This window comes from Durio zibethinus, chromosome 1 (assembly GCF_047325235.1).
Source record: "Durio zibethinus cultivar Kanyao isolate XHJ-2024 chromosome 1, ASM4732523v1, whole genome shotgun sequence".
Classification (NCBI taxonomy): Eukaryota; Viridiplantae; Streptophyta; class Magnoliopsida; order Malvales; family Malvaceae; genus Durio; species Durio zibethinus.
Window position 1 is genome coordinate 6,547,592 of NC_143162.1, and position 16,983 is coordinate 6,564,574.

The 16,983-nt window shown below is 30.7% G+C and overlaps 1 pseudogene; it reads left to right on the top strand.

Annotated features, from left to right (window-relative positions):
* Positions 1–233: 233 nt before the first annotated feature.
* On the top strand, positions 234–12,273 carry LOC111310612 (T-complex protein 1 subunit beta-like; annotated as a pseudogene).
* Positions 12,274–16,983: the final 4,710 nt, after the last annotated feature.

Sequence of the window (16,983 nt, forward strand, 5' to 3'; positions counted from 1 at the left end):
GGACCAATTTATTTAGTTTGCATTAGCTGCACAGAGGAGCCCTTTGAATCATTAGAAAGACAAATGGAGCTTCGGTCTGATGATCTAGAGGATGATGATTATGATCCTAATGGTCCAGATCATGATAATGTGGTTAAGCCGAAAAGTTCAAGTTCAGATTTTACATCCAATTCTGAGGGTCTTGGTGCTATGTTAGAAGATAATATTTCAACTGTCCTGCCATTGGGTTTAATAAGCAGGACTCTGACGTAATGAAGGTTAAACCTCACAAGGTCGGTTAAGCAGTGTCACTGGCTAGCTGTTCTACCGTTATTTGGTGATCGGAGCAGGAAGGACGGCAACAGAATGCGGGAACGACCGGAGAAACACAGAAAACAGAGGCAAAACTCTGTGTCCATTTTCTGTTCTCGACAGGATCCGAATCACAAATCCCACCTACATCGCGCATCAGGGTTTCTTTTGAGTATCAGGGCTCGAGCTACTCTCGTCCTTGTTATTTTCCACGGCGATTGAAAAAATTCTTAAAGATGATGCTAGTGACGAGAAGGGGGAAATGGCCAGAATGGCATTATTTGTTGGGGCAATTGCAATTATTGACTTGGTTAAGACAACCCTTGGGCCAAAGGGAATGGATAAAATTTTACAATCAACCGGCAGAGGACGTGAAGTCACTGTTACAAATGATGGAGCTACCATCTTAAAGTCCCTGCCTATTGACAACCCAGCTGCAAAAGTCTTGATCGACATCTCAAAAATTCAAGATGATGAAGTTGGTGATGGGACAGCTTCTATTGTTGTTTTGGCTGGAGAGCTTTTAAGGGAGGCAGAAAAGCTAGTGGCTGCTAAGATTCACCCCATGACCATAATCTCAGGTTATCGAATGACAGTCGAGTGTGCTCGTAATGCTTTGTTCCAGAGGGTTGTAGATAACAAAGGGAATGCAGAGAAATTCAAGTTAGACTTGATGAAAATTACAATGACCACTTTGAGTTCCAAAATTCTCTCTCAGGATAAGGAGCATTTTGCACAACTAGCTGTGGATGCTATTATGAGGTTAAAGGGGAGCATAAATTTAGAGGCCATCCAAATTATCAAGAATCCTGAAGGATCATTGAAGGATTCTTTCTTAGATGAAGGATTCATTCTTGACAAGAAAATAGGGCTTGAACAACCAAAACGAATAGAAAATGCTAAGATTTTGGTGGCAAATACTGCAATGGATACAGATAAAGTGAAGATATATGGTGCACGTGTTCGTGTTGATTTAATGTCTAAGGTTGCTGAAATTAAAGGGGCTGAGAAGGAAAAAATGAGAGAAAAGGTGCAAAAGATCATAGCACATGGGATTAACTGCTTTGTTAACAAGCAGTTGATTTACCTGAAGAACTCTTCGCTGATGCGGGAATACTTGCAATTGAGCATGCTGATTTTGATGGGATAGAGCGCCTGGCTTTGGTAACGGGTGGTGAAATCGCTTCAACCTTTGACAATTCAGAGTCAGTAAAAAAAAAAAAGGTTTTTTTTTTAATTTGAAAGTATCAATTTTTTTTTTAAATAAATTTTCAAAAAAAAATTTTTTGAGAAAAAATTGAAAGTATCAATTTTTCTTAAAATAAATTTTCAAAAAAAATTTTTGAAGAAAAGTTGAAAGTATCAATTTTTCTTGAAAATAAACTTTAAAAAAAATATTTTCGAAGAAAAGTTGAAAGTATCAATTTTTCTTAGAAATAAGTTTTCAAAAGTGAATTTTTGAGGAAAAGTTGAAAGTATCAAATTTTCTCAAAATTAAAGTTTCAAAAAATATTTTTGGGGAAAAGTTGAAAGTATCAATTTTTTCTGTACAAAAGCAATCATTATTTTTCTTTTTTTTTATTTTCTTAAATTTTTTTTAATGTTAAATAATTCGATGATGAAACTTCTGTAAGTGAACAATAGTTTTCTTGCATACTCTTGAGGTAAGAAAATTTTTTTAATTTTCTGCTAAAAGTATTAGAGTCAATTGAGAATAATTTTTTATAATTAATTACTTGGTAAATTTTTAAGACTTATTGGATAACACAAAATTAAGTTGGTACCATCTTTCGATGGGCGTTGTGAGGATGCTATTGTCACGGGTCGAGACTCAAGCTCCAAACTTGCGCGGCTCTGAGACCCGGGCATTCACCCTTTTGGCATCCCAGATTAGCCTTTTTGTCACGGTTCACACCCTTGTGAGTTATTGTCCGCTCTGACCCTCTAGCCTCACGGTTTTGTCTTACAAAAGGCACCTCACAAGGTGGAGATAGTGTGAACCCTTATATACCCCAGTGATCCTCTTATTATGTTCGATGTGGGACTTAGGACTCTTCCTTAGGTCCGTGATATTCTCTCGCACCCAACCTCGTGACGCCCTCGTCGCAGAGGCTGACCACCCTGCCTGCCTCCTTTGAGGTGCTTGGCGTCGATCGAACGGTTTAGGGCTAGCTTTGATACCACTTGTCATGGGTCGAGACTCAAGCTTCGAACCCGCGCGGCTCTGGGACCCAGGTATTCACCCTTTCGGCATCCCAGATTAGCCTTTCTGCCACGGTTCACACCCTTGTGAGGTATTATCCACTTTGGCCCCCTGGCCTCACGGTTTTGTCCTACAAAAGGCGCCTCACAAGATGGAGGTGGTGTGAACCCTTATATACCCCAATGAGCCTCTTATTATGGTCGATGTGAGATTCATGACTCTTTTCTTAGGTCCGTGATACTATAACCTTCCTCACAAGTAATTGAATTTCTGAACCCTATTCTGGTTAGTAGACCCGAACCTATTCTTTTAGGAACCCTTAAACTTAGGTGTTCCTTGAAATGATAGATTCCTTAGATGGCCAATCGCACCTAGATAAAAAAAGATTGGTGACGACTCCTTAAGTCAATGTTCAGCAATAGATTCCCGGATCTAGACGTTATGACAGTTATAAATGCATAATAATATATTAATAAATCAATGATAGGTTAATAAAAAAAGTGATAACTTAATAGCTAATAATTAATAGCTTAATAATAAATCAATGATAACTTAATAATAAATTAATGATAACTTAATAGTAAATCAATTTTAGTTTAACAATAATTAATTGATAAATTTAATAGTAAATTATAAATAAGTAGCAAATCAATGATAATTTTGTAGTTAATTATTGAAAACTTAAAAGTATATCAATATAACTTAATAGTAGTAATCATTGATAATCTAATAATTACTAAGTGATAACTTAATAGTAAATTATGAATAATTTAATATAAATTAGTTATAATTTGGTAAAGAATCATAGTTAATTTAGTAATAAATCTATGTGGTTTGTAATAAATAATTGAAAGCTAAGTATTAAATCAATGATAACCTAGAAGTAAATGCATAATAACATAATAATATATCATTGATAATTTACATGTAAATTATTGATAACTTAATAATAAATCATTAAAAATTTAGTTGTAAATCAATAATAATTTAGTTGTCAATTATCAGCAGTGAGAATTTAGTAGTGAAATAGTTAATTATTGATAACTTTATAGTAAATCATCGATAAATTAGTAATAAATTAGCTATAACTTTATAATAAATCATCAGTAACTTTAGTAATAAATCATCAACAATTTAATAGTAAATCATTAAAAACTTAGTTGTAAATCATTCATGAATTAGTTGTACATCAATGTTAATTTAGTAGTAAATCTTTGATAATTTAGTAGTATATCATTAATAATTTAGTAGTAAAATCAATGATAATTTAATTGTCAATCTTTGATAAATTTTTCATATATGAAGTTATTAGGAATCAAACCTTGGTTATTAGCAAAAATGAAACTACAAATTTCATCTTGGGAAGCTAAGATAAATCTACCATGAACCCATTCAATAAAAAAATTTAATGAAAAATTTTTTAATTTGAATGAAACAATGATGTCTTCATGTAAAAAGAAAATTATTTTATTCTAGAATTGAACTCACACTCTCTTGCAAGAATCTATTATTAAATATATGATAACATAAATTGTATCAATAATTACCAAAAGTGTATCATAAGTTATCAAAAGTTTATTAAAATTATATAGAAAGGTTATCACAATTTTATAAAAAAAAATTATCAAAATTAAATAAAAAATTACTAAAGTTATATTCTAAGTTACCAAACTAATATTAAAAGTTAGCAAAATTGTATCAAAAGTTATTAAAATTTTATTAAAAGTTATCAAAAATCAAAATTATATAAAAGTTATCAAATTTTACTTATAATATAACAAATTTAAATTAAATTAGTGATAATTTAGTTGTAAATTAGCGAGAATTTAGTAGTGAAATAGTTAATTATTAATAACTTTATAGTAAATCATCGATAAATTAATAATAAATTAGTTATAATTTTATAATAAATCATCAATAACTTAGTAATAAATTATAAAAAATTTAATAGTAAATCATTTAAAACTTAGTAATAAATCATTCATAATTTAATTGTACATTAATATTAATTTAGTAGTAAATCTTTAATGATATAGAAGTATATCATTAATAATTTAATAGTAAAATTAATGATAATTTAATTGTCAATCTTTGATAAATTTTTTATACATGAAGTTATCAGGAATTGAACTTTGGTTACTAGCAAAAATGAAGCTACAAATTTCATCTTATGAGGTTAGAATAAATCTATCGTAAACCTATTTAGTGAAAAAAATTTAGTGAAAAAATTCTAAATTTGAATAAAATAATAATGTCATTAAGTAAAAAAAAAAATTATTTCATTCTAGAATTAAACCCACATTTTCTTTCGAGAATCTATTGTTAAATATACGATGACATAAATTGTACCAATAATTATTAAAAATATATCATAAGTTACCAAAAAATTACTAAAATTAAATAAAAAGGTTACCCAAATTTTTATAAAAAAAATCAAAATTAAATCAATAATTACTAAAATTGTATTATACATTACCAAACTGATATTGAAAGTTATCAAAATTGTATTGAAAGTTTCCAAAATTTTATCAAAGATTATCAAAATCAAAATTATGTAAAAAAAAAATCAAAATTTACTTATAATATAAAATTTTAAATTAAATTATTAATATTTATCATTATTATCAAAACTATATAAAAAATTATTAAAATTTACTTATATTAGACCAAAAATCAAAATTAAATTATTAATATCTATCATTATTATCATAATATCAAAAAATTATTTATTAAAATAAACTTTTAAAGATCAAAATTATACATACGTCAAAACTAAAGCTAGTTGATATCTAAAGGTGATCGGTCATTTTTTTTTTTTTTAATTTGAAAAGATCATATCAGAAGTCTAAAACATGAACTAGTGGTGCTGCTTTAGCATAGTATCTTTTTTAAACTCTTAGTGGCACCCTTCTATGATCCACCAATGAGCTGAACTTTCTATGAAATGCAATGCACCGCACTTAAAAAATGAATGCGTTCCAAGTGTCAGGAATTCGAAGAAACAATAATGAGAAATGTGCCTGCTTTTTCAGATTGGTTTTTGGAATTTGAATCTAGTTAAGTGGATTCAAATGTATTACTTTTCATAGTCGTTATCTAATTTTTAATAAGAGTTGAAATAAAATTTTATTTTTTAAAAAATTTTTATATAAATGCTATCAGAGACTTATTACTAACAAGACTGAAATATGTGATATGTAAAGAGGCAATATACGTGTAAAAACTAATAAGAAGTATTAATTCAATTACTCCAATAAAAAATATTCTCTCTGAACATGAAGACTTAGAGTGTGAAAATATGTTAACAAATTTAATAACTATTTTATAGATTAAAAAAATCAAAGAAGCTATTCGAAGGTTAGAATAAAAAATAAACTTTTGAAGATTTGTGAAACTAAGTATCGATAAATTGATCTTAAAAATTTATATTAGTACTGGAGTAAGTAATCTAAATCTACTAATATTCATTCAAACGAAAAATAAAGACTGAGTTTTTTCCCTAGCTGATAAAGCCTGAAGTGATCTTCCAAATACTCAAAGCCACGGTTGTGAAATCGCAACTTATCATTAATTTTAAATTTTAATGATCTTTATAATTGAAAATAATTGGTGGGCAAATTCCTGCAATAAGGATTTCTGTATTCCGAGCTGTTCAAATTTTAGAAGTTTAATACTAAAGAAACGTTTCCTTTCAGTATTTTGGTTTGGAGATGGTTTGCATAACAATAAAATCATCCATAAATAAATTTATTTATTAAAAAATTCATATTTTTATAAATATTTTATATTTTTATTTCTTTTAAAAAATTATTCAAATTAAAGGAAAAGAACAAAAGTGAGAATTTTTGTATCAAAAAGAATTTTTAAGGGTTAAATATATATTTGACCTTTGAACTTTATAATTTTTATCATATTGGTATTTAAAGAATTTTTTGTCACATGAGTACTTGATGTACTTGAACTTTCAAATTATTATCATGTTGATACCTTTGATTAACACCATTAGTCAACTTTATTGACGTAACATAAATATCCAATAAGATACCGACACATTTAAAAAATTTAATTAGTACTACATCATCAATGCCACGTCATGCCTATGGCATATTTTAAAAAAATTTAAACAATTTTTTAAAAATTATACAACAATTCAAACAAATATAAAAATTTTAAACAGTTCTAAAAAAATTATAAAAATTATATAAATATAGCATAGTATCAGAGCCAGGATTTTCTTTTGTTACCTTTTCCAAATCTGTCATGTGATAGGCTTTTTCCATCTCTGCCTACATGTAATGGGGGCTTATTAAAGTGAATTATTTCATATATAATAAAATTTCAGTATCTTGTAGTTTTATATTTAAGTTTGACCCTTTCACTTACAGTCAATTGGTTTTAAGTTGGAACCATAACATGGTATCAGAGCCAAAAAAAATTTTTGTTGCCTTTTTCTAATCTATCATGTAATAGACTTCTTTCATCTTCACCTACACGTAATGACGGCCTATTAAAGTAGGTTATCTCACATATATTAAATTTTCAATATCGTATAGTCTTATATTTAAGTTAGACCCAATGACTTACTACTAATTAGTTTTAAGTTGAATGCTTAATAAAATGTATTTATATATCATATCATGATACGATATGTTTATACAAAATGGAATGCATGTTCTATGCAAATTTAATAAAATTGACATTTCCATTCAGATGTGCATATAATGAAATATATGTACGACTTTATTATTTTCAAATGCGAAACATGATAAAAATGAACGCAAAAAGGAAAAAATAAAATACAAAGAGTAAAATAATATTCAAAATCAAAATTTTCTTTCTTTCTTTTTTCTTTTTTTTTTTTGTTGAAAGAAATAAAATCTCAAGAAAAAATTTCTCATGAAAAAAAGTATATAAAATGACTAAAATTCAAGGATTTTTTCTTTACATTTTTGCTTTTATTGTTTGGCCACTAAACAAAGAGATTAAGAAAAACTTTTTTTTGAAATTATTTTTTTTTGTTTATTTTGATTGTTGAAAAATACAAGAAATTTTTTTTAAAAAAAAATTCGAAGTTGCAAATTTTGGACAAATGATAGATGAATCAAACAGTATGTGAAAATAAAATTTATTGAAAGGATTTTTTTATTTTTTTTTCAAAACTTTAGTCTTTTTTGCATTATTATTACCCTTAAATATAAATTGTATCAGAATGTTCCTCATGTGTCCTTATTCGGTAGGTTCAACAAAAAAGGATCAACATGGCTTTACCTAAGGTTGGCCCTTATGGCTTGTTATATGCTTAGTTTAGATTTATACGCATATAAAAGTTTCTCAAATTATTTTTTTACTAGCGTACATGCGGGACTAGTAAGGTACCCTGAGTTTCACCCATTATAGACTACAATCTAAAATGGTTTAATTTGAATGAGAGTTTTTCACTTACCATTGCAAAGGTTATCACTTTACTAGAGTTTATGTACTCTACTCCTTCCTAGCACGAATATAAAACTCATGCATGATATGAATGTTACGTGTGAGAATGAGAGAACATAACATTGAACCCTAATCTTAAATGCCTTACAATTTATTAAGAATAGTAAATACAAAACATAAAGTAATAATCGAATAAATGATATAATTAAAATGAAATGCAAGTGATCTTTCTCTTTTATTATTATTTTTATTTTAAAAAAGCAAAATCAAAACCAAAGAAATTAAAGTTAAATGCCAATTAAGACCACTAAATTAAAATTAAAGATAATACATAATTAAATTTGATCTGACTCTAAAAAAATTACATCTTCAGTGGAATCACCAAGCTGTTGTAATGGTTTCGGAGACTACCAAATGAAAATTTTAAGGAAAAAAAATCAAAATCGGGGAGTCACCATCATTTTTTTTAACCAGGTGTGATTGACTACTTAAAAAACTTATCATTTTAATACAATTTTAAAATTAATTAAAATTTATTTAAAAGATAAATTTTGGGTCTATGAAAACAAAGTCGGTTTCGGGAGTGCAGTTAAATGTGGAGAAAGATTAGCACTCTTACAGCGCTCATTTTAAAAACTATACCTATTAACTATATGTTTTATCTTGCCATTAATGAAAGTGGTTTTATTGTGATATTTAAAATATAATTCCCTTAACTTTTCTTATTGCAACAAAAATCTTTCATCTTTTTTTATTTCTTTTAAGATAATTATTCAAATTAAGGAAAAAGAAAAAAGTGAGAATTTTTGTATTGAAAAGAACTTCTAAACATTCTAATATTTTTGTAATTTTTAGAAGACTTTTCTCACCTAAGAAATTCTCGAAAATTATTACTTAGACTTTGAAATCCCACCATCGGAAGAATTTCACCTTTTTTTATTTTATTTTATCAAGTTTATGGTGAAATTAATATATTTACACAAGAAAATTGAAATTATCATCTTAACCATTTAATATATTTTTTAAATATATATATTCATTACCAATAGTAAAGTAATTAAATAGATATATCTATTAAAAAATGCATACAAAATAAACAAGTAACTAAGTGGATTACATTGAATTTATCTTGAGTTTGATTCAAACCCAATTCTATGAAAGAGGCCAAGGCAAATGGGTTGAGGTCTGAACCCAATCTGTGTTGAGTTGAGATACAAACAGGTCTAACAAGTGTGGGCCAAGTGCTTTCGAGTGAGTAGGTTAAGTCAAAACAAGTGCATCGAGTTAGGTTACTAGGTCACGAGACGGCGGGTTGACCTAATATTGCTTTTTAAAAAAATAGTTATAAAGTTTTTTTTTTAAAACTCATTCCTCTTCTATCCTAAGAAAATCAAACTTTTCTCAACTTCTTTAAACCAAAAACCTAACAGCCATTTGTAAACATCCATTTTTGTCTAATCCCAATTGGGTCCATTTTGATCAGGCCTAATTAGGCCCATTTAGTTCGGACCTAATTATGCACATTTTGATCTAGACCCAATTGAGCACATTCTAATCAAAGCCCAGTTGGACTTATTTAAGTCGAACCCAATCGGGCCCATTTTGGTCAGGACCCAATTAAGCTTAATTTGGTCAGGTCCGTCTTGGTTCAGGCTCATCTTAGCCCATTTTGGTTCAATTAAACATTTTATTATTATTATTATTATTATTTATTTTTTCTTTTCTGGTCTCTTTCTTTTTTTCCCTTTTTTTGCTACTTTCCTTTTCGAATCCAATTTACACGTGAGTGGAAATCAGAATCAGAATCCAACATGGTCAAAGTTTTAATGTGATTGCTAAGATTTTGGACCTAAAATCTCGCTAGGACAGAATTTAATCCTAGGATTCGAGCCTGGGATTGATTTTGTCGATTTTCTAAAATCAATCCTAGAGATGCCTATAAATTGAACTGTCTCTAACAAATAAGAATAGAAGATAGACAGAAAAACATAGTGAAAATTACTAAAAGTAGGTTTGGGAAATTCTCGGGCAGAAAGATTTTGGAATGTGGTCTTAGGATTTTGTAGTTAATTTGAGATTCTGGGTTTTAAGGTGATCCTAAAGTTGCAAGAGGTTCAGGGAGGGTTCAGGACAATGTAGAGATTTTTTTGGATTTTTTCAAATTTTCCAGTAAAGGATGAATTTTTTGATTGAATTTTTCGGCAAAGATTGAAGTTTCTGGTGAGATTTCAAAGAAATTTCCAGAATCTAGTAGGTTTTCAGAAACTGATGGGTTTTCCAGTTTTCGATTGAATTTTTTGACGAAGTTTCCAGAAATCTGTGGGTTTTCAGTTTTCGATTGAACTTTTCGATAATTTTTCTAGAGAAAGGTTAGAGGTTTTGGGGTGTAGAGAGAAAGAGGCTCTAGATTTTTGAGGAAAAAATGCTAAAGCATACCTTATATACCACCTTTACATGATGTCATTTCGGGCAAGCTAGGATCTGCGCGTCGACACGAAGACCCGTGTGCTGCCCTACGTCTTGACCCGACCCGATCGTAAGTTTTTATTTTTTTATTTTAATTTTATTTTTTGATTTTATTTTATTTCTAACCCTTTTTCTTTATTTTATTATTTTTTGTTTAAAAAAATAAAACAATTACTTCTACCACTGATGTCTTTTTTTGAAAAAATATACTTTAAAAAAAATTTTCAAAAAAATTTTCTTGAAGATAACGTTTCAAAATAATAAATAAATGAACAAAAGTTTTGCAAGGGTTTACTGTCCTAATAAAATTCATAAATTATCTGGTAAATTATAAAAAATGACCAAGGCTTGGATAATTTGAAATCAAACCTGTGCCATCCATTGGATGGGCATTTTAGAGGTGCTATAACTCCCCATGAGCAATCGACTTCCGAACCTAACCTTTGTTTTACAGATTAGCTTCAATTAGGTGGCAAATCACACCTAACCAAAAAAGATTGGTGACGACTCCTTTCATTCCAAGTCTAGTGGTAGGTTCACAGATCTATACGTTATGACAGTTTGACGATTCCACTATGGAGATTATGGAGATTCAAGCCAGTAAAAGATTTCTTATTATCCAGACCTTGTCTAACAAATTTAAAACTACTTCTTTTCATTGTTTATCTCTGCTTTATTATTGTTTATTTGTCTGCCTTACTATTCAGTATTTATATTTGCCTAAATATATGCTTATTATATTTGTCATTCACTTGTATGTGCATAACATAAGCCCTCCACCTGGGCTCTACCTTTAGGAGGGAGTGAAATACCTATGCCTCGTGAGATTTCATGTCTCCGTATGGGCTTATAAAACACTCTCACTCAGATTGAACCCTTTTGGTTTGGAGCCTATGATGGGTGATGATTAGGGTGCCTTACTAGTTTATAATAGACCATGATGCAGGGAATAATTTGAGAGCTTTTTAAAAATGGCCCAAACCATATATAGTTGACTTTAAAAGCCTAACCGTAGATAGAGCCTTATTTTCCCACCCTTTGTAGATAATTTAAAATTGTGGGTCATGCTGTTATGTTTTTCCTATATTTTATTGAAATGACTAACTAATTTTTTTGTCTTCTTTTATATCTTTTTGCACACATTCATGAACATATTCACAGATTGCATAGTATTTTTACCCCAAAACTATTTTAAAAAAGTCCTCATGGATTTCACAGAATGTCAAGTTTGTGCCTCATCTATGCTATTCAAATATGATTCTCCCATAGAGGTGAAGATTGAATCGAAAAAGAGGTAATTAGAAGAAGGAGATTGTTTACCACTTGATCACATCCCTACACTATCAAGAGAAGTCCACTTACTCTTCAAACATAATAACTTGAAAAACCTATCAGACACATAGAATGATATGACCCCTTAGAGGCAGGAGGCTTTTTGTGAGAAGTTTAGACATATAGCATATCTCTTGTCAGTAGAGGTTGACTACTCGTTCATCAAAGTAATGATACAGTTTTGGCATCCCTTATACTGGTGTTTTATCTTTAATGAGGTTGATCTAGTACTAACAATTGAGGAGTACTCAACTCTAATGGGTATGCATCTATTGTATCCGACAGAACATACATGTAGAAACACAAATCAGGGAGTCATAGGAAGCTAAGTCAGATGCTAGGGGTGAGAAATAAGACTCTAGATTCATACATTCAAGAGAAAGGTGATCACAAAGGTATTCTATGAGAAGTTTTTCAGGATTTCATTATCAAGCATTCGGATGATGACCAGGGAATGAATGCATTTGCTCTGAGCTATATATAGGTTGGTCATATTCCCTAAGGTCTTAGGACACAATGAGATAGAAGTGGTGGATCTATTTGAATAAATTAAAAGAGGTTGTAACCCTTCACCAGTTATCTTGGTAAAAAACTATCAGATCTCTGAGTTTTTATAGGTAAATGGACAATACACGTTTCATAAGTTGTATAACTTTATTATATGCATGGATAAAGAGCCATTTTGAATGCAAGAAAAGTGCCTTTACCAAACTTTATCTCCACACTCAGAGTTTGATTAGAAAATTCTATCAGTGCACTTGGCCAGAGGTAAGAACTTAAAACGAGTAAAAATGTTTATTACAAGGACTTACTGCTAGTAAGGTAATATGGTTAGCTCTATGGATGGACAGAGAACCTATGCTATACCAATGTAGAGATGAGATAGGGGTCCTACTTTTAGGCTTATTGGGGTTAACAAGTTATGCCCCATTAATGGTAAAGAGGCAGCATAGAGCTGAACAATTTATTCCTATGACCCACAAGCTCGGCTAGTTTGATTGTTCATATGAGGAGCCCAAAACCTTTCAAAAAATTAACAATATAATTAAAGCCTGGAATATGCCCAAGAGAGTAAGCCTAGGACCATTCACTAATCTAGTTACTCATAGGTATTTGGTTTGAAGAAATAAGAGAGGTCAGGAGATTGCATCTGGGCCTTAGGATTATCACTTACCAATAGGTTAAGAGTATGATAAACAGCTTTCAAAATTAAAGCATGAGATGAAAAATGAGAAACTGAGATAAGAGGTCTTGAAGCTGCAGGAAAAAAATTAGCAATGGCAAAATAAAGCAGAAAAACTAGAAGTTCAAGCCCACAGAATTTTTAAAAAATACAGCAAGGCTTAAAAATTTGTTAAAGAATGGGATGACGAGCTAAAAGAGCTAAAGGAGTTACAACAAGAACATAAGAGGTTGCATATACAAGTACAAGCCAAAGATATAAACAATACTGAATTGGCTCATGAAAATGAAAAGTTGAAAGAGGAACGCGACCATATAGAAAATGCTTTCATAGAGGTTGAGTAGAAGAACTAATGGCTTTTAAACCACATTCTGACTCTGACATCAAAGTTGAGTGAACAAAAAAATCATATTAGGTTCTTTATAGAAAGGCATAAAGAATTATCCCATCACGTGTGATGCAACAAAATAGAAGGGTTAGGAAGACAGAGATACATAGAACACCTTACTGCTCAGATAGACAAGGCCATGATCCAAGCAGGTGAAATGACAGAAAATGCTGAGACTCTAAGAGCTTTGATCATACCAGCAGGGAAGCATGGACAGAAGTTGTTGAATTTCATTGAGGAAGTTAAGGACCAGTATGAGCAAGTTAGATGTTTCTATAGACGAACAATATTAGGTTTGATGTAAAATAGACTTATATGAAATAAATGAAAGTTTCTTTTTGTTGGATCTTTTTCAAGGGCCAAATATTTTTTTTTTACTTTCTATTTTCTTTCATTTACATCACATTCATTCATACATTCATTATCATAACATTATTATTGAATCTTTAATTGTGATACTAAGGTGCAAAAATAGCTACGCATCAATACAATACTTGGGCTTGAGCTAAAAAGATGGAACAAGATAATACAAGTCACTATGAAAGGATAGAGAAAGCCTAAGAAGCATTAGAGAGAAAGCTTACCTAAATTTTGGAGGCCCTGAAAAAGATAAATAGGGAGAAATCAGTAAAAGAAGATACTTCATAGGAAGCTATTAATTCAGCATATCTTTCAAGCTTCGGCCCACTATAAAATCAAACCATACCATTTTTTTCAGCCACAATAGATAGCTCTTTTAAAGTACAATTACCCTGGAATGACCTATGCACCAGGTTATGAAAATTTCTAAAGCTATGATAATCTTATCTTTATCAAAAAAATAGCTGAGCCCATTCAACTCTTTACTGCAGATGAAGTAAAAGAGAAAGAAAAGCCATAAGCAGCTATGCTCTTAGAAATTTCTAAAATTGAACAGGCTATGAACAAGCTTGAAAAAAGACTAAAAGTTATAGAAAGAATCAATTTCTATGGTTCCATGAATGCAGTATGACTTTACCTAGTACCGGATGTAGTGATGCCATCGAAATTCAAAATACCAGAGTTTGAAAAGTATGACGGTACCAAGTGTCTTATCACGTATATTACTATATACTGTCATAAAATGGTTGCACATGCCAATAATGAAAAATTACTTATATATGTATTTTAAGACAGTTTGACTAAATCTATGGTAAGATTGTATGTCCAATTAGATGGGATTCGTATTAAGACATGAAAAGATCTGACCAGATCTTTTATTAACCAGTACTGACACATCATTGACATGGCTCCCGATCGTCTCTCCTTACAAGCAATAGAAAAAAAGGCATCTAAGTCCTTCAAGCGATATGTTCAAAGGTGACGGGATGTGGCTGCCTAGGTATAACGCTCTTTAATAGAGAAAAAAACCATTGTGCTATTTGTGAGCACTCTAAAGTCATCTTATTGTGAGAGAATGATCGAGAATGTGACTGAAAATTTTACATACATGGTGATTTTAAGAGAGATCATCGAAAATGTTATAAAAAAATAGTAAGCTTGAAAGAGGTGAGTCTTATAAAAAAACATCTAAGAAAAAAAAATGAGACTTAGGTTGTGAATCTTAAGGGGCAACAATTCAAAAGTTACTCTCGACCTACCTACCCCACATACCATCACACAGTAAGTCATACTTCTGCATCTTCATACCAATCAACTACTTAACCATCTTATCCATTTTTTTTAAGATCCCTTGCTGACCCAGTTAGTACCACAAGCAATATCAAATAACCATAAACCACAGAAAGACCAACCTTTAATCCCATACCCATAAGCTACATGAAGCTATATCAAGAACTCTATAAAAGCCATTTAATAGCCTTTGTCCTTGTAAAACAGCTTTAACCTCCTTACCCTAAATGGTATAATGCCAATGCCTATTGCGATTATCATTTCAGAGTAGTAAGACATTCTACTAAAAATTACATTTTTTTTAAATATAAGGTACAGAGTTTGATTAAAAAAATGTTGATAAGCTTTGATACTAATGGGAGTTCTGCACCTAACATTAGTAGGAATCTTTTACCCAACTATATAGTTAATGTTTTGGACACAAGTGAAAAATATATGAAGAAGAGCGTAGATAAGCTTAAGATGCCATTTGACTAGCTATATGAAGTCTTATATATGGCTAGGATGATACAACCAGTGGCTCCATGCACTCATGTGAGAAACACATACCAAATCAAATGTGTAAATATCATAATGGGACGCCTGGTCATTTAATTGATGTCTGTAAATAGTTCTATGGTAAAGTTCAAAAATTGATGGACTCTTACCAAATAGAGCTGTATGAAGAGTTAAAAGTCTTAAATGACACCGAGGTAGCTATGACAGATAGGTGGGTGCTAAAACTTGTCACTATATGTTGTAAATAGAAGTCACCATCAGCTGAGAATAAGTTTGTTCCCAAACCGGTAGCCCTTATGGTTTCATACCCATCTCTTTATAAAGATAACAAAGTAGTGCCTTAGAATTATGAATGTAGGGTAACAATTCAAGGATAGCAAAAGGATATGCCAAAAGCTAAAATTACTCATATAATAAGAGTAAGAGGTATAACTAGAAGTGAAAGATGTTACACTTCAAAGACTTTAAACAAATTAGAAAAAGAGAAAGAGAAGCAAACTGAACTAAAAATTCTAAAAAAGGATACATTAAAACCTATGCCTGAAAAGAAGGCTTACGGGTTTCTAAAGCTAGTTAAACATAGTGAGTACTCTGTGGTAGGTAAATGAATAAGATGCTAGCCATAATTTCTCTATTATCACTTATCTTAAATTCTGAACCACATCGCAATACCTTGTTAAAGGTATTGAATCAAGCTTATATAGCCCATAATGTTTCTATAGAGTATATGAATCATTTAGTAGGTAATCTAGTAGTACCACATCATATCTCTTTTAGTGATGATGAGATTTTACTAGAAGGTAGAAGAAGCACTAAGGCATTGCATATCACTGTCAAATGCAATGGCCATATAATAGCCAAGGTCCTTGTTGATAATGGGTCAACCATTAATGTTATGCATATGCCCATTTTGGTGAAGTTACCCTTTGATATGTCTCATATCCAAGACAGTCAAATCGTAGTTCGAGCATTTGATAGGACTAGATGAAAAGTATTGAGAGATGTTGAACTACCCATATAGATTGGTCTATGTGTTTTTAATATAAAATTTTAAGTTATTGATATCTTTCCATCATATAGCTGCTTATTAGGGAGACCCTGGATCCATAAAACATGGGCTATTTCTTATTCATTGTACCAAAAAATCAAATTTAATGTAGAAGGGCAATTGATGATTGTGGTCGAAGAGAAAGATTTGCTAGTAACCCAACCCATAAGTGCCTCATATGTAGAAGCAACAGAATAATCATTAAAGTGCTCATACAGATCCTTTGAACCTATCAATACATTAGGTGAAGGGTTCAAATTCAATCAAATCATGATTAATCAGATGGTTAACAAGGGTTGAAACATTGGGTTTGGTTAGGGCAAGAACCTTCAAGGGATGAGAGAATTTCCAAAGCTTGAGGACAATAGTGACAGAGCAGGATTGGGTTATGAGATAAGAAAAATACCAAGCCTTGGTAGGAGGGCAAGGAATGAGTCAACGATTGTTTCTCATTTAAATGAGACTTTCACACCTGGAGGATACATGCTTTC